General features: G+C 45.9%; 1 protein-coding gene across 2 annotated transcripts in view; it reads right to left on the bottom strand.

Moving 5' to 3' along the window:
* The window catches only part of HMCES (5-hydroxymethylcytosine binding, ES cell specific), a 212,105-nt gene extending 185,726 nt beyond the window's left edge, over nucleotides 1–26,379 (bottom strand). Inside the window, exon 1 of one of the 2 annotated variants that reach the window (XM_069643345.1) lies at nucleotides 26,244–26,379. The gene's annotated coding sequence lies outside the window, so the exon portion shown is untranslated. Of the gene's footprint in view, nucleotides 1–26,038; nucleotides 26,090–26,243 lie in introns of those variants that run through there. The other variant, XM_069643346.1, reaches the window with a different exon arrangement.
* Nucleotides 26,380–26,945: the final 566 nt, after the last annotated feature.

The following is a 26,945-nucleotide window of genomic DNA, read 5'->3' as shown; positions in this document are numbered from 1 at the left end:
TCCCCGGTGCCTTCCCCACCTTTTATTGCCTGCTTGATTTCCTCTCCAGTTATGTCAGCCTCCAGCATCGTCGTCTCCCCCTCTGTCAACCTGGGGATGGCCACCTTCCCCAGGTATTTTTCCACCTTGTCCACACCCGGCCCCTCCGGCTGAAAGTACAGGTGCTCATAATAGTCAGCAAAGCGGTCTGGGATGCTTCCTGTGGGGCCAATCCCCTCCCCCTGCTCGTCCTTCAGATGGCGGACCCTACTCTCCCCACTGCACTCCCTGATCTTATTGGCCAGCAGTGTCCCTGCATTGCCCCCCTGCTCATAGAACCGCTGCTTGGCGAACCCTATCTTCTTTACCACCTCCCCGATCAGATGTGAATGTCAATTCCTGCCTTTTGTCCCGCATCACCACCAGCAACTCCCCTCTGTTCTGTCCGGGCCTGGTTAATCTCCCCTTCCTCCCCCTCAATCCTTCCCCGATATTCCCTTCTATCAGTCTTCTCTCCCTCTTCTTGAATGCCACCTTCGCAATCAGTACACCTCGTACCATTGTCTTCGCATACCACCTTCCTGTGTACCTCACCTGTGTCATTAAGTTCAAAGTAATGTCAGAATCTCAGTTCTCAGGAAGTCCCAGAATACCGGGTCGCACAGGAGCCCATCATTACACCACCACCATGGGGCACCTTCCTATCCCCTTCTAGCCACCATTCTGCTGTACCCATCTCATGATCTGACCACGTCACCATTTCTACCTGTGACCCCACTATCATGGCCTCCTGCTCCCTCGGCACCAGCAGGAGGTCTATTCTGATGTATGCATGGTGTGGAGGCAAAAAAAAAATTCAGAAAAAAAAAAAAGGTGTATCCGCCCACCTTCGGGTACTCAGCCTTCCATACGTCCCTCCAGAAGTGGTCCTCCAGCAACTGGGGAAATGCTTCATGCTCCCTCCACTTTGTCTTAATCTTATCCCCCCTAGCTGACTGCCAGTCCACCACCGGCACCATAATCAGGTTAAGGTCTCTCCCTATCACTATCATGACTTCTCCCCACTCCTCAAGCACCAAAAACACTTTCCAAACGAACGCCGACTGATTCACATTTGGCGCATATATGGATGCGATTGTGAGTAGTCTCCCCTCGAGGCGTCCCTTCACCACCACAAACCAACCGCCGAACCCCCACCTCACCTGTTCCTCCCTTAGCTGCATCGCACTTGACAGAACAATCCCCACTCCCTCCTTTGTGCTGGTCCTATGCGAGGCCCAGTACGTCTGCCCGACCACAGGTCCTTAGCACCCGCTACCCCCCCTTGCCTAAAGTGTGTCTCCTGCAGGCAGAGGGCAGTCAATAGACCCTTACTTACCATGTTCACCGTGAGGGACCTTTTGTTTGGAGAGTACAGCCATTTCACATTGAGTGTCACTACTTTCCAATCAGCCGATTGCCTTGCCCCTCTGCCTCCCTTGTCCTCGGTCTGGGCTATTCCAACATTCAGTTGTGGCTATATTAAGCATGCAGTACCCTTTCCTCCCCCTCTTGCCTCTTCCCCCCTGCCCCCCTCCCGTCCCACCCCTCATTGTCTGCTTCCTCCTTTATCCCTCTATATTTTCTGCTCGCCGACCCTCCATGCCCATCCAGCGCCCCCATCCCTCTCCTCCCAGTCGCTCAGCCACCCATAACCGTCATCTCGGGCAACTTGGCCAAACCACCAGGGTAACGCCCCGTCCCGCTAATCCCGCCAACTTTTCCAGCCCTTTGGGAATTTATCAACTGCACCCCACCATCACCTCGCTCCTTCATTCTCTCTCCCACCTCTCAACCGGTCTTCCCCTTCACTCCTTCAAACAATTAGAACTATAACAACTAAGGATCCATTTCACTTCCAACTGTGGGCTCTGGGTCACACTACCCCTGAAAAACAGAGAGCACTGACACTAGGTCTAGTCACCTTCAGGTAGTCTCTTGTCTGGTTGGCGGGGTGCCCAGCTTCCGGAATTTTCTGGCACCCTGCATTTTATACCTTCCATACTCTGTCATCGGGCCGCCGGTTTTCCGTCCCCCAGCTGCCCCTTCCTCTGCCTCTCCATCTTTGCCTTCCGATTGGGGGTCACACAAGTTCCTCTGTGGAACGTGTAATGTCCTCCCCTGTTACTAGGTGGAGTCTCCCTCCTTCCCATTCGAATGTCAATGAAAATGGGTAACCCCACCGGTATCGCACCCCCTTCTCCTGAAGCCACCTACTCAGAGGCCCACTTTTCTTTCGTCTCATCAAGGTCTGGGCTGAGAGGTATTGGAATATTGCCACTGTGGAGCCCTCATTCGATCGCTCCCATCCACCTTGCCTTTTCCAGGATGTTGGCCTTGTCCCAATTAATAATGCAGCCTTTCCAGCATCAAGCGGGGATCTCTGCTCCCTCCCCCTGCGCAGTGCGGCCAATCCAGGGTTACTCACTCCCCCTCCTGTGTCCCCAGAACCATTCCTATCATGTCCTGGATTTTCTACTCAAGTCCCACCATTGACACTCCTTCTCCTTCAGGCCAAAGAAACAGGTGTTAGTATTTATTAGATTGCCTCTCTTATTTTCAATATTGTCCATCTTCAGTCTCAACTCTGCTTCTTTTCTTTCAATGTCCCGAAGACGTGCCTCCATCTGGGACACCAACAGCCCTGAGGAGGTTTGGTTCGCTTAAGGGGAAGCCCGGGCTGACATTCAGCTGCTGGGCGGGTAAACCGCTTCACCTCCCCCCCCCCCCACTCCCGGGCTCACTGACACTTCAGCTTCCCTCCAGTGTGGAGGGGAGGAGGAGGACGGCCTTCGCTCTGTTGTGCCTCGCCCAAAGGCCTGCGCCGGCTCCCTGGGGTATGCTGGTCCAGTTCCACTCCCTGCCGACCCTCACTTCACACAGGTGATGGGGCCCAGCCTTTTAACTATCAGGCAGGCCGACTGTTTCGGCGCCTAGGTCCCCACCGCTATGCGACCCTGCCGCTTCAAAGGGCTGGTGGCTCCTCCTCACCTCGGGGACCGCAAATGTATGGTTCCCGAGCTATGTGCTCCACTGCTACTCCACTATCTCTCGAGGCAGGGGCCGGAGCTCTACATACAGGCCTTCATCTTGCCCGCGCCTCCTGGTGGCCTCCATACACTTTTTTACTTCCTAAAAAATCATATTAGTCCCAAATTTAAAAAAAAGGGAGTAAAATACTCACTTCAAAATCTTATCTGGAGCACCAATAGTAACCCCTGATTCGTTACATGGTTGCTAAGGAATTTCATTTTATAACACAGTATCTCACTAAAGAACGGAGGGTCTTGTGATTGCTGGAACCTTTAGAGTTAACACCTCAAGCTACAATGAGGAGTAGGTCCTGATTTAAGGTTGTGAGAGACCTGCGGTGAGTGTCTGGCCGCACTAGGTGGCAAGACAGACTTTGTGAGGAGCAGATTGCCCTGCAAATGACAAGTAGGCAGAGAGGTTAATACGTGTCAAAAAAAGAGAGAGAGAGCGCTACAGATCCTGACAAAAGCAGGGTCTGACTGTGGTGCAGTTATAACTTCTGATGGCATCAGGGTCAGTTAGGGGATCCACTCAATACACCGCCCCTTCATAAAAGATAAAGATCCACTTGAGCATCCAATAGTTCAGATCCACTGTGGTGGTGTCTGTAAGAGTGCGGATGGGAAAAGACCACTCTTGACGCAGGATAACTTTAACCAGTAACTTTTTATTAAACTTAGAGTTCAACCTTACTCTCAAAGGGGTTCGAGCCCCTGTATTCACCTCTGTTCTCATTTTTTTAACAGACTTTGAATTGGGGAGGTTAGGATTTTGGAATGTCCTTCTGTGGTAATTGACTCTGTTTGCAGTGCATGAGCTTTGCTCCTCAGAGGCTACGACTTCATCAGACAGTTGGAATTCACCCTTTTTGATCAGAGTGTAAACGTGGCTCTTTTAACTACCTAGGGTCGGCTTCAGATAATCAGAAAGAATAATTGCTCCCCTCAGAGTCTATGACCCTCATTCAGATCATGAGCCCTTTTCAACGTTCCCTTATAAATGTTCTTGCCTTTCTGTATAACAGTCTCTTTTCAAAGTTCAAATTGCCCCTTTTAAATGGTTTGACAACGGCCCTTTACCTCTCTTTGACAACTCGAGGTTTCGTCACTCCTCACCTCCTTTGGACCCTCAGGCTCCTCAGCGCGGCCGATGAAATCAGGTCTCGTCTCTCTCTTCTCTCCTTCTGTCGTTGAGAGATCGACTATCTCCGGAGTTCCTCGTTTGACCAACGTCTTCGTTGTGCGGTCCGCTGCCTACTGCCAGCGCGGATCTCCCCAGTTTGTGAAGCCGCGTCGCTTCAGTCCACTCCGTGAGAGACTCCACTCCTCCAACGGTGGGGGCCGGAGCGCAGGATTGAACGGCGCTCAGCTGGTGTACTGAGTGGCTGAGAGACACAGCTGACTGCCGGGCCGGCTTCGTTTCAAGTTCCGACAAAGGCCTCCCGGCGTCGGATACTTAACTTGTAAACTCTAACTCTTTTAAACGTGCTCAACGGAGCTTCCAGCTTAGTATACAGTCTCGCAATTAGTAGGCCCATTCATACGCGGCCACTTCTTTATGTGGGTCTCCTTCGTCCTCGCCGCTTCCAGCTGCCTGCAGAGCCCACCAACCAAAAACAAAAACAAACATCAATACCAAAAACCAGTATTGTTCTAAGAAAAGCACCCTTTCTTTTCCTTTCTTTTCTCATTGGAGCAGAGTCCTGACTTTCCCTGGAAGACCCTCCCATCACGACATCATCTCCTTCTGACATCACAATCCCCTCAGCTTTCCTGCCTTTCTGCATGACTTGCACCATCATTTAATTGGCTCTGATAAATGCTCTGATCCGCACCTTTTCCTCTAAAACTGTCACATTTCCCCTCCCTTAAGCCCTTACGCTCGGGAAGGGCATGTATCCTAGACAGGAAATCTGCTTGAGACATCTTGCTTCCAGATTGGTGAACAGTCTGGAACGAATAAGGCTGCAACGACAGGACCCACCTCAGCACACGGCGGTTGGTCTCTTTGTTTCGTGACAACCAGACTAGTGGCGCATGATCTGTAACTAATGTGAACTTCCGGCCTAGTAAATAGTACCTCAAGGAGTCAATTGCCCATTTTACTGCAAGGCATTCTTTCTCTATCGTTGCATACTTCATTTCATGCGGCATCAATTTTCTACTAATAAATAGAATGGGTCGTTCATCCTCCCCTTTGTTCTGAAAGAGAACGGCTCCTATGCCTGTTCCCGATGCGTCTGTGTGTAGATAAAAAGGCACCTTAAAATCTGGGCTGTGAAGAACAGCTTTGTCCGATAGGGCGTTCTTGAGTGCCCTGAATGCTCCTTCAGTTTCAGGATTCCTCCACTCCATTTTTGGCAGGGCATTACATTTCAACAAATTCATCAAGGGTGTTGCAAGAGTTGAAAAGTGTGGTATGAACCGACGGTAATAACCCACACATCCCAGAAATGCTCTGAACTGTCTTGTATTTGCTGGGAACTGTAACTGCTGGATGGCCTCTACCTTCTCTTGCTGCGGTCTGATGGTTCCTTGTCCCACATAATACCCCAGGTACCTGGTATGTGAGTTTGCAACATTTGTCTTCTTTGGATTTATGTGTAGACCTGCTCCCTTTAGGCTTCAAAAGATTGCCTCCAAATGTTTCAGGTGATCCGCCCAGGTTTGGCTATAAACCACAATATCGTCCAAAGAGGCCCCCACATACCCCTCATGGCCTTTAATTAGGTGGTTCATCAATCTTTGGAAAGTGGCTGGGGCCCCGTGCAAACCAAAAGGAAGGACGGTAAATTGGAACAGGCTGCTGGGCGTAGCAAAAGCAGTTTTTTCTATATCCCCGGGAAACCGAGGAATCTGCCAGTAGCCTTTGGTTAAATCAATCGTTGTCAGAAATTTTGCTTCACCCAGATTCTCTAGGAGGTCATCGATTCTTGGCATGGGATATGCGTCAAATTTGGAAACCTCATTCAATCTCCGAAAATCCATGCAAAAAAAGAATGCTCCCGTCTGGCTTTGGAACCATCACAAGAGGAGAACACCAGTCGCTATGGGAAGGTTCCACCACCCTTAGCCGAAGCATCTCTTGAACTTCTTTCTCCACAGCTTGCAACCTGGCCTCTGGTATTATATACGGTCTTATTCGCACTCTGACCCCTGGATCAGTCTGAATGCGATGGCAAGTCAATGTCGTTCTCCCAGGCACTGAGGAAAACAAATCTGCATAGAGAACCAACAACTCGGCCAGTTCCTTTTTTTGGACAGGCTCCAACTGTGAGTTGATGTTTAAAGCCTCCATACCAACTGCCTTCTCCGAAGTCGGTAGATACTCTGTTGCTCCCTCTTCCATGTTTATCATGGCAATCATTATGTCTGGTTCCACCCACTTCTTTAATAAGTTGACATGGTATGTCTGGAAAGGAATTTTATTATCAGGTTGGTGTACCTTATAGGCCACCGGTCCTAGCACCTTCTCCACCGTATACGGGCCCCTCCAAGAGGCTAACATTTTGTTTTCAGAGGTGGGTAGAAGTACAAGGACCTGATCTCCAGCTTGGAAAGTATGCAACCGTGACTTTTGATTATAATACTGCTCTTGCTTCCCCACAGCTTGTTGCAGATTCTCCCGTGCCACCGCTTGAAGCTTCTCCACTCTTGTCTTTAACTCTGAAGCGTATTCCGTTATGGTGACCTCTGGGTGAGCTTGGTCCTCCCATCCTTCTTTTAGAATACCTAAGAGAGACCTCACTGGTCTTCCGAACAAGAGTTCAAACGGGGCATAACCCATTGAGGACTGAGGTGTATTCCTTAATGTCATTAAAATCCATGGTATCAGTCTATCCCAATTCTCTCTGCAGGTTGTACAGTCTTCCTCAACACCTGTTTTATTGTCTGGTTATATCTCTCCACTAGGCCATCTGTTTGGGGATGATAAACGGCTGTTCTCAGTTGTTGAATGTGTAAGGTCTCGCATACTTGTCTCAACACAGCTGACATGAAGTTGCTGCCTCTATCTGTATCTATTTCTTTAGGAATACCCACTCTTGCTATAAACGGAACAAGGATATCACATATCTGTTGCGCAGAGGTGGAGCGTAATGGAAAAGCTTTAGGGTATCTGGTCGCATAGTCTATTACCAGCAGATATTTGTGACCTCTACTGGTGGGATCCAAGGGACCAACAATGTCCATTCCCATTCGTTGGAAGGGTTCTAAAATCAGTGGCATTGACTGGATAGGGGCCTTGACTACATTTGCTCAATTCTTTTTTTGGTATTCCGAACACTGTTGGCAGAACCGTGCTACTTGACCATATACTCCCGGCCAAAAAAATCTTGCTAAAATGTTTTGCGTGGTCTTCTCTACTCCTAGATGACCTTCCCCTATTTGCAGATGGGCGACCTCAAGAAGAGTTTGGTAATATTTGCTGGGTATCAACAACTGTTGTAGGGATTCTTGGTTAGGACCAGTTGTCTCTCTATAATATAACCCCTTCTCCTTAACAAAACGTGGGTTCTTTCCACTCGTATCTAGTCCTATTGAGTCTCTCGCATGTTTCAGGAGGGGGTCAAGTTCTTGGGCCATACGAAAACTATCGCCTTGTTCATCTATTCTCCAGTCTATGGCGACAGGGCACATGTTCTTCGTGATCCACGCTTGCTTTTCTACCCTTCTCTGATTTTTACTTTTTCTCTCCTTATCGGCTTGTGGTATCACTTCTTGGTTATAGAAAGGGGCCTCCTTTAACCACTGATTCTCAACCTTTCTAATTGGTCCTGGTAGATCAGGCATATCAGAGCCAATTAACAAGGGTTCTGGTAGCGTGGGCATTATTGCTGCCTTCACAGTCATCTGTTCCCCTGCTAGTTTAACCTGGATGTCTTTGACTGGATATCTTTTAACATCCCCATGCACACATCTGATGGAGATTCTTTCCTTCAGCCTCTCGACCCCACCTACCAGTTCAGGATTCACCGCTGTCTGTAAGCTCCCTGAATCCAGCATGGCTCTGGTAGGTCGTCCCTCGATCTCGGCTTCACATACATAAGGATACGTGATCTTCCAGCTTGGAGCAGCCTCATATTGGTTGACCTCCTTGGTTGTCTCAAGGACCCCTACCTCCATCGGCTCTGCTTTAGCCCTTCTGGGACACAGCCTTGCCAACTGACCCCAATCACCGCACTCAAAGCATTGCGGTCCTTTTGCACTGAGGCTCGGTGGTCTGGTGAGGTGAGAGGTCATCGGGCCTTCACTAATAGGCCGGAATCGGCCTCCTTCCCAGTCAGGTTTTTTAAGCATTGAATTGGGCCAACGAGAAGTGGACATAGGTCGAATGTTCATACCGGGGTGACTTCCTCCGGTCTTAGGAGTAGATGGGTAGAGCATTAGCTTCGCCTGTCCAGCCTTCTGATATGCAGAGGCGATATTGACTGCCTCAATCAAAGTGGGTCTGTGATGTTGCCTTACCCATCTCTGCATTGGAACTGGTAAAGCCTCGACAAACTGTTCCATTATGACCTTCTCAGCTACCTCATGAGTTGTTGAGGTTGTCGTTTGCATCCATTTTTCGCCTAATTCTTTTATCCTGTAAAACAGTTGGCGGGGTGTCTCCTCTGCCATGAGTTTAGCCTCACGTAATTTGATCCTGTAGGCTTTGTCGTCATGCCCAAGTCGTTCCAGTACCACCCTTTTCATATCGGCATAGGCTGTGTCTCCTGCAGAGTTTGCGGCCTGATATGCGCTTTGCATCTCTCCGGTCATAAGTGGTGCGATGTAATGGCACCACCTCTCGGCAGGCCGTTGTGCATTCCTGGCTACTCTCTCAAAATTGACAAAAAAATGGCCGGGGTCTTCACCACTGGAAAATTTCTGAAGGACTGACGTAGGCACAGGTGTATGGTTTCTCATGTTGGTAGCCTCTAACAACTGGGCCTGCTGGACTTGTAGCGCTTGTTGGAAAGTTTGTCTGTCTGCTTGGGCATGTTGGCTTTGAAGTTGTAGGGCCTGCTGCGCCAACTGTTGGCCCTCACTCAGGGTCTTGATTAGTTCTTCCATTGTCTCCGTGTTCCGGTCTATCCCACCGCTGCCACCAAATTGTAACAGTGCGGATGGGAAAAGACCACTCTTGACGCAGGATATCTTTAACCAGTAACTTTTTATTAAACTTAGAGTTCAACCTTACTCTCAAAGGGGTTCGAGCCCCTGTATTCACCTCTCTTCTCTTCGCATTTTTTTAACAGACTTTGAATTGGGGAGGTTAGGATTTTGGAATGTCCTTCTGTGGTAATTGACTCTGTTTGCAGTGCATGAGCTTTGCTCCTCGGAGGCTACGACTTCATCTGACAGTTGGAATTCACCCTTTTCGATCAGAGTGTAAACGTGGCTCTTTTAACTACCTAGGGTCGGCTTCAGATAATCAGAAAGAATAATTGCTCCCCTCAGAGTCTATGACCCTCATTCAGATCATGAGCCCTTTTCAACGTTCCCTTATAAATGTTTTTGCCTTTCTGTATAACAGTCTCTTTTTACAGTTAGTTCAAATTGCCCCTTTTAAACGGTTTGACAACGGCCCTTTACCTCTCTTTGACAACTCGAGGTTTCGTCACTCCTCACCTCCTTTGGGCCCTCCGGCTCCTCAGCACGGCTGATGAAATCAGGTCTCGTCTCTCTCTTCTCTCCTTCTGTCGTTGGGAGATCGACTATCTCCGGAGTTCCTCGTTTGACCAACGTCTTCGTTGTACGGTCAGCCACCTACTGCCAGCGCGGATCTCCCCAGTTTGTGAAGCTGCGTCGCTTCAGTCCGGTCCGTGAGAGACTCCACCCCTCCAACGGTGGGGGCCGGAGTGCAGGAGTGAACGGCGCTCAGCTGGTGTACTGAGCAGCTGGGAGACACAGCTGACTGCCAGGCCGGCTTCGTTTCAAGTTCCGACAAAGGCCTCCCAGCGTCGGTTACTTAACTTGTAAACTCTAACTCTTTTAAACGTGCTCAACGGAGCTTCCAGCTTAGTATACAGTCTCGTAATTAGTAGGCCCATTCATACGCGGCCACTTCTTCATGTGGGTCTCCTTTGTCCTCGCCGCTTCCAGCTGCCTGCAGAGCCCACCAACCAAAAACAAACATCAATACCAAAAACCAGTATTGTTCTAAGAAAAACACCCTTTCTTTTCCTTTTTTTTCTCATTGGAGCAGAGTCCTGACTTTCCCTGGAAGACCCTCCCATCACGACATCATCTCCTTCTGACATCACAATCCCCTCAGCTTTCCTGCCTTTCTGGATGACTTGCACCATCATTTAATTGGCTCTGAAATGCTCTGATCCGTACCTTTCCCTCTAAAACCGTCACAGTGTCGCAATTACCACTGTGCTCTTTCTGTGAAGGAGCCAGGGAAAGAAGCCTGTGCACCTCTCAGAGGGGAGGCTGAAGAGTAAGGAGTCAAGGAAGATAATCGAAAGAGACCAGTGTCTTTGAAATCAAAATGATAGCCGAGTTGGGGTTGCCTTCACTTGCCCAAGAATACTGGCAATGGCTGTATTACTGTCACCGTGCAAAATCCCACATACTATTTTCAACTGGTTTGTTTTATGTAGTGGAAAAGTAAAAGGTGCAAGTGAACTTTCAGGATGCCTTACAGGAGATGCGGAAGTCTCCCATGGATAGTCCTGCTGGATCCTCACACACTAATGAATACAGCCCAAATCAAGAAGGCCAACCATGCTTAACACGCAATCCATGAACATGGAATGTAGCTCCTGGGGTTTCATTACCCCTGGATTCCATAGGTGGGGGAGAATGTAGAGCGGCAGATACTTGAGGTACTAGGACCTGATCACACAGTTCATGCTCCAAAACCACAACCAGCAGACCCTCTCAGATGACGAGCAGAGCCACTGCTTATTGAAGGCACTCATTTGGAGGCGGGGGATAAGCATCTACATGCATGAGATACGAGGACAGAGCGAAGGAGGCACTTTGTTAGATAAAACAAAGAAGAGCGCATAAAATCAGTACACCTGGTAAAGAAGCCACACCTATGCTATTACTCCACCATGTTGCTACAAATCAGATGTGGAACTGTAAGAAGAGAAACCCAAACCACATTAGGTGAATATATTTAGCAGGCTACTTTGTCAACCCCAATTTTTAGGTTCAGAAACTTTAATCATGTTTTCTTTATAGATTTATGCACTTTTCTTGCATACTATTGTTTATTTTATTTGATTTCAGTCAGTGCAAAGATGTGTGTTGCATATAAATAAAAGGCAAACAACTAGTGTCTTAACCAGAGGAGATTGAAGTCACTAGGTTGGTGATTGGTGGTCCAATATTACCACAATATGCAATAATGAAACTTACATTCAAATACAGCAATCGACTATTGGGGTCAGGCTTGAGGCTACAGGATGATGTAGTCAGACTAACATTAGGACTAACATTAGGAAACAAATGTGCCAGAGTAGTTGGAGGGTAACCTATTTCAATGAGGCTGGAGAACCTCAGGTCGCTTTGAACATTCACCAACAAGCTAAAGAAATGAAAAATGAATAGCGACACCTGCTAAAAACTGCCTGCCACATTTATGAAATGCAAATTAAACCAGCACTGGAAAAGACAACAGTTTTGGCTTTAGTGAAATTGGTGTGTTTTAGCTTTTCTTTTCCCCTCCTTCAAATAGCTCCATGAGCTATTGCCGATATCTACCCAGAAAAACATCGGGATAACAAGCCATGGCATATCTGAGCCCAAATCACCATCAGCTCCATTGCCTATTGCAAGGATGGAAGAAGGGCAGAGGCATTCCATTGTCTCACTATCACACCCAAGAGGCTTTCCTCTACTATAGGGAAACATTCCTTGGAAGATAATTCAAACTAAACGAGGCTACAACTACTACCTGCAAAAGATAAAGGGCATTGCCTTATGATCAGTCTGACTTGATAGACCCAGAAAGATTTTAGGGCAAGATAAGACTGCCCTTTTTAACTTGGCAGAGAAATGGGTCTCGAATCATTACAGAAAAACCTTGAGTAGGCCAACTCAAGATGGAGGAGAGGTACCAGAAGATAGGGAAATAAAAAAGGATTGGTAGCTGTAGTTGTGTAGCACTTACTTTTCTTTCCTTGTACGACGGTTCTCAGCGGAGGAGGGTGCCTGAGGCTCCGACTCGGTGGGACAAGTCCTCTTTTGCTCTCTCACTGCAAGAGCCTAGACCTTCCCTCTCTGCTTACATGCTGATTGAGGGGGCAGGCTACATTCATAATATGCCTATATACGGACAATGCTTTCCTCTACAGCTCAGCCAGAAAGGGCTTGTCGCGCCGAAGCTGTGCCTAAATTAAGCCCGTCTGTGCATGTCCGGGTCAGACGGCGAGAAGGGGGTTGTTCTTTCCCGCTCTGCCTTATTTAGTATAGCACCTATATCGACTATTTTCCCTGCAAGCTGGATCCCTGATCAACCAAGCACACTCAAGCCTAGCGAGATGTGTGGACTTTTTCCATCTACCTGCTTATTAAATACTAGGTCCCTTCCCACCCATGCAGCATCGATTCACAATCAGCTGGACAGACGTTCCCCCTACCTGCTTTTTCTAACAGAAACCTGGATGAATGACTCATCGGCGCTGGTATGTATCCGAGCCCTTCCCTTCGAATACAAAATATCGCGTTTGGACGGGACCTCTTTGCATAATGGCGGGGGGACTAGCTGCCATCTATAAAATTGTTCGAGGTTGCCATTCTGCCACTCCCCTGCACAGTTTCTATGGAGGTGCTATTGGTGAGAGTTCAGATCTCCGCTTCCTTCTCTGTGCACTTCCTGCTTGTCTATAGGCCACCGGGCCCGCCTATGTCCTTTCTCACCCCTTTTCTAGATTTGGTCACTGACCTACATTCTCGCTTCTCTTCTCTGATTATTATTGGTGATTTCAATCTCAAATTTTGCTGCCCTATGGTGCCGACAACCCGCTCTATTCTTTGGCAGTCTTACAGATCTTGGCTTTCAGCAGCTGGTCAATGTGCCTGTGCACCCCTTGGGCAACACACTTGATCTAGTATTTACAAAAGACATGTTTCTTCTCAACCTTTTGGTTGTGCCTGTGCTTTGGTCTGATCACTTCATAGTATCTTTCTCACTTAAACTTCCCTGTCCTCGTTTTAGGGCCTGTCTTCCTAAAATTCCTCACCGGAATAGGCACAGAGCAAACCTTGCCTCTTTGATGGCCAAAATGGCCGAAGACTGTCTACAGCCTTTTCATGCTGATCTCGAGTCTCTTACCAAATCCTTCTTGACAGCAGCCAAACTTGTTGCTCCTTCCATTCCTACCACCCAGCGTAATCAACCGTCAGAACTTTGGGTTTCTGCCGATTTTAGGGCTGCCAGTCTTCAGCTTCGCCAAGCCGACCGAGGCTGGAGTGGCTCTTATGGGACTGAGGAAAGGCTTGCCTATATGAACTGTGTGAACCTTTACCATTGCTTGATAAGGAGGCAAATTATTTCTTCACCCAAAAATTTGAACGGGCTCTCAATCACTCTAGAGAGCTATTCTCTGTCGCAAAGTCACCATCTTCGGCTGCTGAGAGCTCTGTATCAGTAGTACCAACTCAAGAACACTGTGATTCACTCTTCCTCTTTTTTTAATCACAAAAAGTTAAACTATTTGTTTAAAGAACAGCTCCGTCGCCTCCTTGTGCCCTGCACAGCAGTCTGCTACTACGGAACCCGGACAGGTGTGGTCTTCCTTCCCACTGATGTGGTCGCCAAGGCCATGGCCTCGCTAAAATCTGCAGCTCCCTCTGATCCTATTCCCTTATCCATTATTAAGGATATTTCCCGGGCCCTTATCTCCTGGATTACGCAAGCTGTTAATGTGTCTTGCCAGGCGTGCCAAATATCTGCTGAATTGAAACATGGAGAGGCCATCCCCTTGTTGAAAAAGTCCTTCTAGATCCTGCTCTTCCAGCTAACGTTCTCCCCCTTTCACTCCTCCCTTTCTTTATGAAATTGTTGAAGGCTCTGATCTCGCCTCTTCTGTCCTCCTTTTTGGAGACCGCCAGTGTTCTCAACCCTTTCCAGTCCGGCTTCCGTCTTGGGCGGGGGACAGAGTGTGCTGGTCTCGGTTGAGGACGATCTGACCAGGCTGGATGACAATGGTAGGATGGGAGAGCTGATTTTATTGGATCTCTTCACTGCCTTTGACACTGCCGACCACCCTACTCTCATATCTTGCATGATTAAGATTGGCCTGGAGGGTTCAGTTCTTGCCTGGTACACTTCCTTTATGTAGGAGCGTAGTCGGGCGATCTCTCTTCCCCCCCCCCCTTCCTCTCAGCCTTGTTTCACATTGTCTGCCAGGGCTGCGCCTTGTCGCCAATGTTGTTCAACATTTCTATGCAGCTTCTTCCGATTCTCATCCGGTCCTTCGGCTTCCGATGCTATGCCTATGCTGATGACACCCAGAACCTGGTGCGTTTAGATCTCGACCAGGCAGGTGTCGTCACGGCTTAGCCTCTGCCTGGCGGCCGTCGGGAATTGGATGAATCAGAATTGGCTAAAGCTTAATGTTAACAAGACTGTGGTTCTTGTGGTTGGCGCCCCCTTCCGGCCCCCTGGCACTGGGTACCTTTCCGGCACAGGAGGCGACAGTCAGGAACCTGGGTGTTGTTTTCTCTGCCACACTTTCTATGAGTGCCCAGGTGGCGGCTGTCTGCCAGGCTGGACACTACCATCTGTGAATTCTTAGGAAGGTCCTCCATCTGCTCCCCCCGAAGGTTTGGTCACTGGCGGTCGCCATCCTGGTAATAAGTCACATTGATTATTGTAATGCGCTCAATCTTGCCCAGCCTAAGAGCCTAACCCATCGGCTTCAGCTAATGCAGAACCTGGCAGCTAGGGTCGCCATGAATATTCCTTATGGGAATCATATCATGCCGGTTCTTTGCTCCCTTCACTGGCTGCCGATGGCTAAGCAAATTGAATTCAAGTCTCTTTGCTGGTGCATCAGGCCTTTTATGGTCTCTGTGCTAGTTATCTTCAGGACAAATTTCTCCATTACCAGACCACTCGTGCTCTAAGCGCCAGCTCGGCTTGTCTGCTTACTGTTCCTTCTTCCCGCCGTGTTAGGATTGGAGATCGCGCTCTCAGTGGCAGCGGCAAAATTGTGGAATACGCAGCCTGTCGCTGAGATGCACTGCTAACCATCTGGAATTCAGAAGTCTTTTGAAAACCTTCCTGTTCTAATTAGATTTCTCTGCTCTACCTTTACTCATCCCAACACCATGATACCCTTTGGTGACAGTTGCTCTACACATTCTGTTAACATAACATAACAAAGAATCATTTTGGAATTAAGGAATTGATTTTTCAGACTGAAAACCTGACTACTTTGAACCACTCCAACATTCTGGCTCTGTTTTGTGAAATACCACGACTAAGGTTAATCACCTCAAAAGATATTGAACGAGTGGACTTTTTTTGATCAAAGTAGAGGAAACTTTGTAAGTAAGATACTCTCAAAAGCTGTATATGCTATGCTGCTAGGGGATGCAGAAGCACTGAGAACAATGGGGTATGACCTTGAGAGCTTGCACTTTAGGTGGTAATACAAATGATCAGTCTAAACAAGGACACAATTGATAACTGTAGCCCTGGAGTCAGCCTAAAGATATCTTGTCAGAGCTGTTCAAGCGGCAATTGTCTGCTCAAGCTAATGGAGCTTGAGAAACCCCAGGTTTATGCCGGAGAAGACTGGTCTTGGTTGCTGGCAGTGGCATCGAAAGAAAATTAAAAACAGGCGGAAGGAATTGTCTTTAACGTGCAGGATGTTATAACCTGCATGTCTTGAGAAAGAGAGGGGGCTACAGTAAATGACTATATAATGCCTCCTGATGTGCAAATATCAGCTTGCACACAATTCTATTTATGAAGAGGCTTGCACACTCAATTCAATAGTGTGGGATGGCTATCATTTATTTCAGCAAAAAGCCACTAGAAATAGGCGTGGTAGGCCATCAGGAGAATTACCAATTGCCCTACAAATAATGTCCTCCTTTAAGGAATAGAGCGCTCATAGAGCGCTCAAAAATGTTATTGTCCCGAGCGTTCGGGCATGTGGTTTTAAGCAAACTGATTGATCGTAAAAACATTTCTTATGCACCTTACCTTAGTATTCTGCACTTTACACATGCAAAATCAACGAGCGGGGTGTGGCAATCTTGTGCTAATCTTATCCGTGGATCGATCGCCCTAAGCTCAAGTGCCTCTGCGGCACTAAATCATATCACCGCCCCTGAAGATGACATCACTAGATGCGTACGGCCCATTTCACAAGGCAAATGAACGTTTTCGTGTCAACGTTCTCTGTGCGCCAGCTAATGACTTGTCTATGGAAATGGCAGGACGCCTCTTTCCTCAATTAAGTATAAACAGACCGCTTCTCAGACAACACCAGAGTTGCTTTTTCAATCGTTTCACTGTTTTGTTTGTATAGCCTGTGACTCGTTTCTGCTCTCTTCAGCTATCTTTGTTGCTCGGAGCCCGTGCAAACAGATACTTGTACTAGCATTACTATCTATTTAAATGTTGTCATGTAATGGCAACAATACAGCCCTATCACTATGAGCCGGAGTATTACGGGGCAGAATTAGTTGATAGAGAAAGATGCAGAAACGATGCTGCATCGGACGACAGTTGGGAAGACGAACCACTGGATCCAGAGCCTAGCCACATGGAAGACGTTTCCAACTGGTGTACCTGCAAACGGTGCAAGGTCATGCCAACCGAGGTGGAGAACTGCTGCTGGGCCTACATATCGGAAGAAGACATACTGCCGATATGCGTTACCGAGCTGCATGACTTCAGGGCAGCCTGCCTCACAAAGTCCGTGTTGAGGATTATGATGGTGCTTATGCACGAACTTCGTGCAACAGTTTGCCCTCGCAATCCAAGAAAGGAGTAAGTGTACTCTAGATTTGATGTCACTTTGACCACTGAGGCCACTAACATTTTTTGTTTGTCTACTATATTGTCGTAACTTTGATCTATTACTGCCAAGTGAATGTAGTCTTGCAATTCAATACATCTCTCGCGCTTTGGGGAAATCATTGTGGTCTTCTTATGTGTCTTTCAATTTCAACTAAGAAACAATATTTCTCTTTGCCCCAAATATTATGGATTGCATGGGTGTTCACTTTTGTAATGTGTCTACATTTTAAAGCCAAATCTGATTGATCCATGAAGTAACATTTGTACGGGCAACTATGCCATAGGATACAGGATGCATTTTCAACTAAGGTTTGTACACTTGTCAGGTTCATTTAAATACAGTATGTATGTTTCTCTTCCACAGGTGGTACAGGCTCGTGGCCTATCGTTCGTTTACATGGTGGCTTCATGGGAGGCATAGATACTGTGTTCGACGAGTAATACCCGCGTGTGTCGTTGGAGCCATTTGCGCCAAATTCCCCAGTGACAGCGGACAGTACAGGGGATTTTCCCACACTGGTCTGAAACCCCAAGTATACAATATGTAGTATATTTGTGCCATCAACATCAGCATCAAAATATAATACAAAAGAGCTTTTATGAATAGGTGTTTCAATTTTTTCAGTGAATCAAGGACACGTACACTTGTCTATGAGGAACATGAAATAATGGTTTGTGCCCTTTTATGCTCACCTCCTCTGCAACAATCCATCCCCCCTCCATTATAAACAGCCAAGGTGCCAAACACCATGTACACTTCGAAGGTATCTTACACACAGGGGCCATTGTTCACATGGCCTCCCCAGACCCAGTGTCGCCAGGCTCCCCTGAAGCAGACCACGTCCTGCAATCCACATAAGTGTGTCTCTGTTCAGCAGTGTTCCGGCCCTTTTCTGCACGCCTCTTGCCCATCCATCCTCCCCATCCACTATCAATGGCAGTTTGCACCTGTGGCCGTGCGCTCCCAAAAAGGGGTTGGCTGGGCAGCAACGGCCAAGGTGCCAAACACCATGTACACTTCAAAGGTATCTTCTGCACAGGGGTCATTGTGCACATGACCTCCCTAGACCCAGCGTCTCCAGGCTCCCCTGAAGCAGACCGCGCCAGAAACATGTCACACATTAACATACACAGCCACTTTTCTAATCCTTTATAAATCCCTTGATATTTATCCAGAGAAAATCTCTGAGCACTGGAAGTCAACTCTTGATTGTGCTACCTGTTCTCCTGCTACTAACCCCCCAGCTTGCTGAATCTAATTGTTTGTTAGTCAAGGTAAGGGCAGGTCACCTTTTTAAGTTCACTATATTCATCTCTTTCTTATCTCAAAATTTCTATCTATTTCGACCGAATGTACCCAATAGTGTAATGTTCATTCATCTCAATGACTTTACCATTGTCTAATGTTTAAAAGGTGTTCTGATCTCCATATATAGTACATTTTCTCATTGTCAATTGTAACAGAATTGCACTTTCTCGGACCATGTCTATAAGCACGTTTCCTTTTGATGCATGAAAGTAACACCTTACGATTAGCGTCATATCAATCAATTCTGTATGTATGCAGTATTCGACTACTCTACACAGGTTTTGCTTGTTTGAACAAAACAAACTTGAAATAGAAAACTGATATAATTCCATCAATCTCATGCACCATTTTTTTGTAATTGTTTATACTTTTTTATACAGATCTTATCGATTTTTCAAGAATGCTTACTTGTATGGTTTTGGGTTGCAGTTCTAGGAGCCAAGTCAAAAGTCAGGGCACAATCCTGCATACATTACCGAAGGATATTCATTTAATAAGAAGATGGGTCCAACATTGTGGTTTTATGGTGGTCGAGATTAAAAGTAGAGCCCAGGTTGTCTTTGGAGACTTGAGGGCCAATCGATTCTGCATCTGCAGCTTGCACTTTAGCCAGGATATGTACGACCAATCGAAGAACACAAAAAAGGGTCGACCCAGAATGTTTCGTAAATTGCTTCCAAATGCAATTCCAACTCTATTGATGCACACGCTGCCTCTGTTGAGTCCCGGATGATGAATTAGCTGTAGGCAGTGGTATGCTGAACAGGTAACTCCATGAACTGATTGTAAGACACATTTACACCGAAAGCACCAATCTGGCAAATATGCAAACTTTAGTATTACATTTTAACTATACCACATTTTACTACACATCTGTCCCTGGTTTATGGAGCCTCAAATGAAGTAATTATGACCATGGAAAACAATGCCATAGTGCCCTTCACAAGAAGCATAATGTTTTCATAATCGGTTGCGTGACATGTCCATTTTTTTAGGAAAGCATACTGATGGAAGCACAGACCCTCGAAGGTGATGAAACCACCGACACGTCCAGTATACCAATGGTGGGCCCTACAGACTTACAGAAGTTTACATTCGACAGTTGCATTTTACCTACATATCTAATGCAAATAAAATTTTCCCGTTTACCATTTCATGACAATGCACTGAAAATGAAGGAGCAGGATTCTGCATCCATTTATTTTCACGAGTCAACTACAACTTCAAGCGCTTATTAGCTAATTTTATTTCACTTTTCCTTTACGAGAATGTATTATGCTTGGAATTTCCAATAATATGAAAACGTTTGTGTATCCCGTAGGCTGTTTACACTATGTGTCATTTATGGGTTTCTCTTTATATGTACCATTGTCTGCATCCCATTGCCTCTGTTCCATTTCGCTGTTCATCCATACTAAAACAAGCACTGTGTTACAGGGGGAAGCTGGTACTTTGACTACAATTACATTGTCCTTTGTAGCTGGTCCAGAGTAAGAGGTATGCATACTACGTTACATTGAATGAAAGAAATTAAATCCTACATAGAATACTATTGGACAGTGACATGCATATAAACGTGCAGTGTTTCAAACTTTTCTCAGTTCAGTTCTAACGTTACACTTCCTCCCTAATGCAGAATACATTGCAAAATGTTTGAGAGCAACATTACAGTCACTATGTTTTGCACGTCGATCACTGAAAAAGTACACTTGCCTTCAATCGGGTGAAATTCGAAATGCATATTTTGACTAAATGACGTGCACCTTTTGCGAGGTTATGTGTGTAAGCGATGTGTGCGATGAAAGATTTTAATTTCCAATACGATTGACTTGTTTTATTTACTGAAAATTCTATTCAAGGAATGTAAACATGGTGTGGAATTAGAAGAGGAGGCACATGGATCAGCTTGCTGGTGCGGTAGTTATAGAGAAGACCACAGTTTCACAGAAAATCAAGAGAACAAGACAATTTCGTTTTCTAGAAGTGTTTTAGAGCCGATGTTTTCTTCATAACATGTTTTTGTATTTAAAGTGCTATCTACTGTAAGTATGCTATACATTGAACATGTTTTTACAACCCATCTCCTAGAAGCCGAGAAGGAAAAGAAGTATGAAGACACAACACAGACAACAAATGAGACCAAAGATGTTGCTTGCCAAACAGATTTCACTGTGGAGCAACTACTATTTGAGGCACGGCGTGGTCCATTCAATAAGCAGACTCGTGATGCTTATGCCCAATGGCCTGAAACTGAATGCAATGTGACCGGCGAAGCCAGCAAAGTGTTCTTGGACCATTGCTACAACGTAAGAACTCTACAACATGAAACGGAACATGATGAAGATGTTTTTGAATTCCTCGCCGACTACTTGACACAATCTACACCCGCCAAAAAGGTCCACCAAATAAACAATTTGTGTGCAAATAACACAAGCTGAACTAACAGAGACTGTAGCTTCTACGCAATTGACCGAGGAACTTGCCAAAGATCTCAACTACAATTTTGTCTAGTTTGGCCGATTTGTCCACCACAGTTGAGTCACAAACCACAATCATGCAGGACGATTGGCTAATAAAGGAGCAGAAATACATTGTATTCGACAGCTGCCTGGTGGGGATTATACCAATGCTGAAATGGGTCCATACATTGAGGGGGAAAATATGCGGGCAGCCATTAGTGCATGTGTCTTGTGTATTACAAGGCACTAACTTGAAAATCCAAGCCAGCTGTGTCCACCTCCATGATACATTTTCATGGTCCGCTCAACTGATGCTGGGCAAAGTGCCAGCTGGAAATGTACTGTGTTCAGCAGCTTTACTTTTTAGTGACTCGAATTTTAGTAAGTTTCCAGTTTCTGTCAATTTGTGGGAGTTCAGTCCTTGCTAAAATGCAGTACTACAAATATCAAAGATAATTCTTATTCCTCACTATTAGTCAAGCCTGAAAAATTTAACAAAATGTCAATTGAAAGCACATTCTCGGGCAAACAGTTCAGGCTAGCTGGTGACAGACTTCAGCAAAGTACTGCACATACCACTTTCAAGACATGGAAACAAAAAATTGTGAGTTCGGAGATTGTGCAGGTGTCCCAATGTAAATCCTCTGTGGCCATGGAGAAACATGGTTTCATAAAATCCCTGGAACATCTTCAATCGAGGAGAATGCAAATAAACCTCATAGTCACTGACAGACATGTTTCAATAGCCACGGTCATGCGAGAGCAGTTTCCAAACATTCATCATCAATTTGATATATGGCACATTGCCAAATCAGTGAATAAAAAAATGTCAGCTGCTGGTAAAAAGAAGGGTTCGGAAAATATTTTACAGTGGTCTCAGTCTTTCAGCAACCATCTTCGGTGGAGCTCCAAAACTTGTAATGGGTCTGTGGAAATTCTGTGCTGTGAGAGGATGCAATTGTTGAATTTCCAGGTTCTGCGCTAACTGACGTTAAAGACGTAGGTGATGACTGGGCACGTTTGGCTACGCTGCCCACTAACGTCATGAAAGTAGATGAAGAATATAGCCAAGAATAGTGATGTCAGCTTCAGGGGCGGGTGATAGTGCCGCAGGTGCACTTGAGTTTAGGGCAATCGATCCACGGATAAGATTAGCACAAGATGGCCGCGTCCCTCTCGTTGATTTAGCATGTGTAAAAGTGTGGAAAACTAAGGTAAATTGCATAGGAAATGTTTTACGATCGATCACAGTTTGCTTAAAACCACATGCCTGAACGCCCGGGACAATAACATTTTTGAGCGCACTATTCCTTTAATTGTGAATTGGTGATGGATGAATTTAAAGGTCTCTTGGAAGTAAAGGCAGCGTTAGTAGATGGCACGCGGGTCCGGCACCGTTGGTTAAGGTGATTATTCAGGAGTTCTGGACGTTAATATAAAGTTATAAATACACAACACCAGACAGGAACATAGTTGTAGCAGGTGATCTGCATGTCCCTAGCCGAACTAAAAGCGAAAAATACAACTTCGACCATGGAACAATGGGCATGAAAATGACAAAAAAACTGCATGGTAATTTGTGGAATAATGTTACTAAAGAATGGGAATTACAAATGTTGAATAGCAATGTGCCCGTCGCTCACGGATAGACTAATTCTTGATGATGAATTTAATTTCACCGAGCTGTGAATATTTATTAAGGAAACTGAATTAAGTGATCATCATATGCTAATTGCCACGTTAACATAGACACGTCAATTCGAATGAATGTCTTAACGAATTTAGATATCAATTTTAAAAAAAGTATAATAAAACAAATAACTGGGAGACCAAAGCTGATTAAAGTTGTACAAGATTTACAAACTTCTATAATAATACTACACTTAGCCAAAAGATGGAGGTAAGGCGAGCACCCAACGTTCCCACCTTTATTCAGAATTAAATATGTGGTCTATCAGTGAGTGCACATTAGCAGAGATTACAACATACCTTTGATGAGATAGTACAAACAAGAAAAAGAACATTACACAGAGAGATTGGAACAACACTTCAAAATTGAACCGTTGGATAAACTGGAAAAAGTAAGATTACAAAAACAAAAGTACACAATTTGGTTAAAGATACAAAGACACTTACTCTTACAAAAAGATGGGGAGCGTATGTTGGACATGACAATGTGACAATAGAACGGAGCAGGCTTTTTCACGTAGTGGAAGAAGTGTCTTACGATCGCCCCCATCCCATTCCCAGTAATTTCCCAGATTTTATTTGAGACACTCCTGTGTTAAATTTGTGGTTGCTGGCTGCTTGTGATGCTACGATCTGTTTGGTCTCTTGAAAAGCACCAAAACAACATAATCTCTCCCTTTCCACTGCCCTGAAACAGGATTATTTTATTAAAAGAAAAAAAGTCTGGAGGAGATCTCATAAAGAGGATCATGTCTTTGCAAAACCTGCACCATTTGTAAAGTAGCTATCTTTAATGCCAAAGCACTTTTGTTTCCGGATAAACATGAATTCAGCCTTTAATAAACCAAATGAGATTGTTAAAGCAGTACACTCTTTCACATACCCGTATTGCTTATCCAGCGTCCTGGCTTTGATGAGGTAGATGTTGTACTTTTGCCCCTGCTCCATTTTGTAATCTTTGCCCTGCTTTCTTGCCCTTCCTTTCCTCCATTCCCCTGCTTTTCTGCCTGTTATTTCGCAGTTGTTCCGTTTTTTCTGCTGCACCTGTGACCTCTTCCCTGCCCCCTCCCCTGTGCTTGGCCATTTCCCTCCAGGAGGTAGGCTCTTCACCACACCCCCAGGGCAGTCCACTGCCCGTGCAGACCCTTCGGCTAAGGATCCCAAGGCAAAGGGCAGCTATTAAAAAAGCAGCTCCAGACCATGTTTGCCCGTGTTCGCCTAGGAAGCCAGTAGCCAGCCGTCAACCAGCATCGACTGACAAGATAAGTGGGGTCTCGGTGGGGAGTACGCAATCACTGTATTCCAAAAAGCCCTGCCTCTCGTATTACCTTCACAGCATAGCAAAATTAGTCAGCTAGTAAAGAATACCCCTATCACTGCTGTGTACCAACCGTTCAGTGGTGTTATTGTTGTGCGCATACTTAGGCGTTCTCCTATCTAGATACCTCAAATCTAGGTGTTTGCACTTACTGTTGTGCCTCCGATTTAGTTCACACCCTGTCCATGTGAAGTTTAGCCATGCATCACACTCAGATAGAAGAATTATGGAGATTATTTGCCACATCAAATAGGACTGTCTAGATTAGCCATACAGAAGAATTTAGCAAATAAAAGCGGGTGGTTAATGTTTAACCCATCTCCTCAAACACACCACCCAAATACTATGTACATCCACTGGACTAGCAAACCTATACCCTAACACAAACTCAACACAAGCAACACACACTTACAACAAACTAACACAAACACTGGACCTTACCCATACGGGCACAACAAGCCAGTGCACGCAACCTAGCATCTGCAAGCCAACACAGACAGACGTCAGTTTCGCTTGGTTCTGGACCTATCCGATCATTCTTCCCTCGCTAACCAACCACGTCCTCTTTCTTGCAGAGCCACGTTGAGTGCCTGGACACTGCCTTTTGGTGATCGGTGCACCCAAAGTCAACATAACAGAGGCACAGCTAGCTCTGCAACCACAAAACTGGCCTACCTCTCTCCTATATTATTACCACCTAATAGAAAGTAACTTGCATGTACCCACTTCCATTCTGCAACTGTCGCACCACATAGACTCACTGAATTCTGAGCTGTGTTGCCCAGTCATCTCTCACATCAAGATGACTGTTAGTGAGCAATAGCTCCATAGCTCCCAACTATGTAGACTATACTCTGTGCTAGCTAGTCGACATAAAACTGCATATGAGCCATTGTCACAATTAGATAGAACTGTAATACTAGCTTGCGTCATATCTAAACAGAATTATGAAGATTAGCTTATGTCGCATCAAGGGAGAATTGTAAATGTCAGCTTGCTCCACACCTAGACAGAATAGAGAAAATTAGCATGCGTCACTTCTAAATAGCGATGCCACTAACCAACTCCACTAAACAATCTCACCCCTCTACATAGACATCTCAAACTCTAAAGACAGCCATACCTCTAAGGCACAACAAACTGCACACACTTCACCACACTGCAACAACTAAATATACTACTCAACCTCAAACAACAGCACACGACTGCTCCCAAACGAAAAGCACACCCAAGCTCAGCGAACGGTGCAAACCGAACCAGAGCCTGCCAACAGCACATCACCGCTTTCTTTCCTTTCTCCCGCTCAATCCTACTAACCTTCCTACCCTCTTCCCTTCTCAGATCCACCAGAGCGCCTGGTGACCACTTCAGTGGTGACGGTGCACAGTACAAATACCTTTACCATTAACATTATCCCATTAAACACGCTCTCCAAACTGCAAACGTTTTTAATGTCCAAAATACGCAATATTAAAGCGGATGAGCTCTTAAGTGCTAAAAAGATCTAAGTTTCTCCTGAATTTCAATAAGAAATCATTGTAGGCTCTGCTCACTCCAACAGTGAGTTAAGTGGAGTTAATTAGGGTCACCCAAACCTCTCACCAAAAAAGAGTTTTGTGAAGTAAATAGCACAATCACAACACAGCTATACAAGGATGTGTAGGAATAAATTCAGCCCAAAATCTGATTTGGCCTAAATCAGATATTTTGTGCATGGTTATAAACTGAGATTGAAACACGGGTCACCTGCTTCCACTACTGTTTTAGCACAAATGTATTTGGGGATTGATAGGAGTTTTAACAAACCCCCAAACATTACAAATATTTATTTATTTAAGTGGGTCGGAAGTAAATACCTCCAACCAAAGTCAAGTCTTGGCATCTCTGGCTACTGGACTCAGAATGCTAGATACTTGAGTCACGAGAAAAGGGGACCCGTTTTCTGCACGATATTTGTTCTATTCATGCTAAGCACACACAACCCGACGCCTCATGCTTATCTTCCACAGTGTTGTGAGTTCGTAAACCTGCCATAAAACAAAATGTTGATTTCATCTGATCTGGCATGAATCCACACAGAATATTAGATTTGGCGAGTGATGCAACTGAAGTCAGTAGAAAAACATATTTTGGACGTGCTTTCCTGGGATAGCATAGCCACCACAACGCTAACGTGAGGCGAGTGAAAATCAGCAAACGCGCGTGAGTTAAGAATGCTTCCCTTTCTCTCTTTACCAATAACTTCCTCCGTCCATGTTCAGTGAGGGTAGTTGGTGCATGCATGCCTCCCTGGCCTCAGTCCCCTCCCTCTTGATCTTGTAGGCGGGGAGATCAAGTAATTATACTTTTCAGAGCCGCCCACCAATGAGTCAGAGGAGCACAATTCTCCCTAAACAATAAAAGCGCGCTTCAATAATGCGTCCCCGAGACACATACATACCAGTATCTGCATCCACTGCTCCCGCCAGAGTGAAGCTGACGTCATCGCGCGGTGACTAGGGGCGTCGCCACTCACACGTCACGTGGAGACACAGGAGGGCTGTCGTCACCGCGCAGTGAGGCGGTGACTACCCGTGGATGACGGGATCCCAGGCCTCCTAAGAACGACAATCTTCGAACAGGTCAGTGACATCACAAGTCATTGTGCCCGGCTCCTGGCCGCTACGATTACGGATTTGTGACGTCACTGCACAAAGACCTAGAATGCTAAAGTACATAGTACAATGTGTCAGACGTGTGGCATGCTTCCTGGCTTCGCAGATGTAGAACCGTTCACTAACCGCAGTATATTGCTCAGAAGTAAAGTGGATTTTTATCCTGCAGAAAAACGTAGTAGGGGGAGATCTAAAGCATGTTCCTTCTAACCGGTATTGTCGTGCTTTTGAAGGTTTTTTAATAATAAATCCACGACAGTGTAAAAGATGGACGCAGAGCCGGAGGGAAATTGTATAACCTTCTTTATTCATGGACAAACTGAAACTAGCTACCCAAAACTTTCTCGTGACTTCTTTGTCTTCATTCCTAGTGGTCACCATCCTCCCCTTGATTGCCACAACGTTCATGGGTTTCGGGGCATTCCGAGAGTCTGTCTTTCTGGTCATTGGCTGTTGGACAAGCCTTTCATCCCCTACTTGAAAGTCCC

The sequence above is a fragment of the Ambystoma mexicanum genome, chromosome 2p (genome assembly GCF_040938575.1).
Source record: "Ambystoma mexicanum isolate Mex_15411 chromosome 2p, UKY_AmexF1_1, whole genome shotgun sequence".
Classification (NCBI taxonomy): Eukaryota; Metazoa; Chordata; class Amphibia; order Caudata; family Ambystomatidae; genus Ambystoma; species Ambystoma mexicanum.
This window is presented reverse-complemented; position numbering and strand designations above follow the sequence as displayed.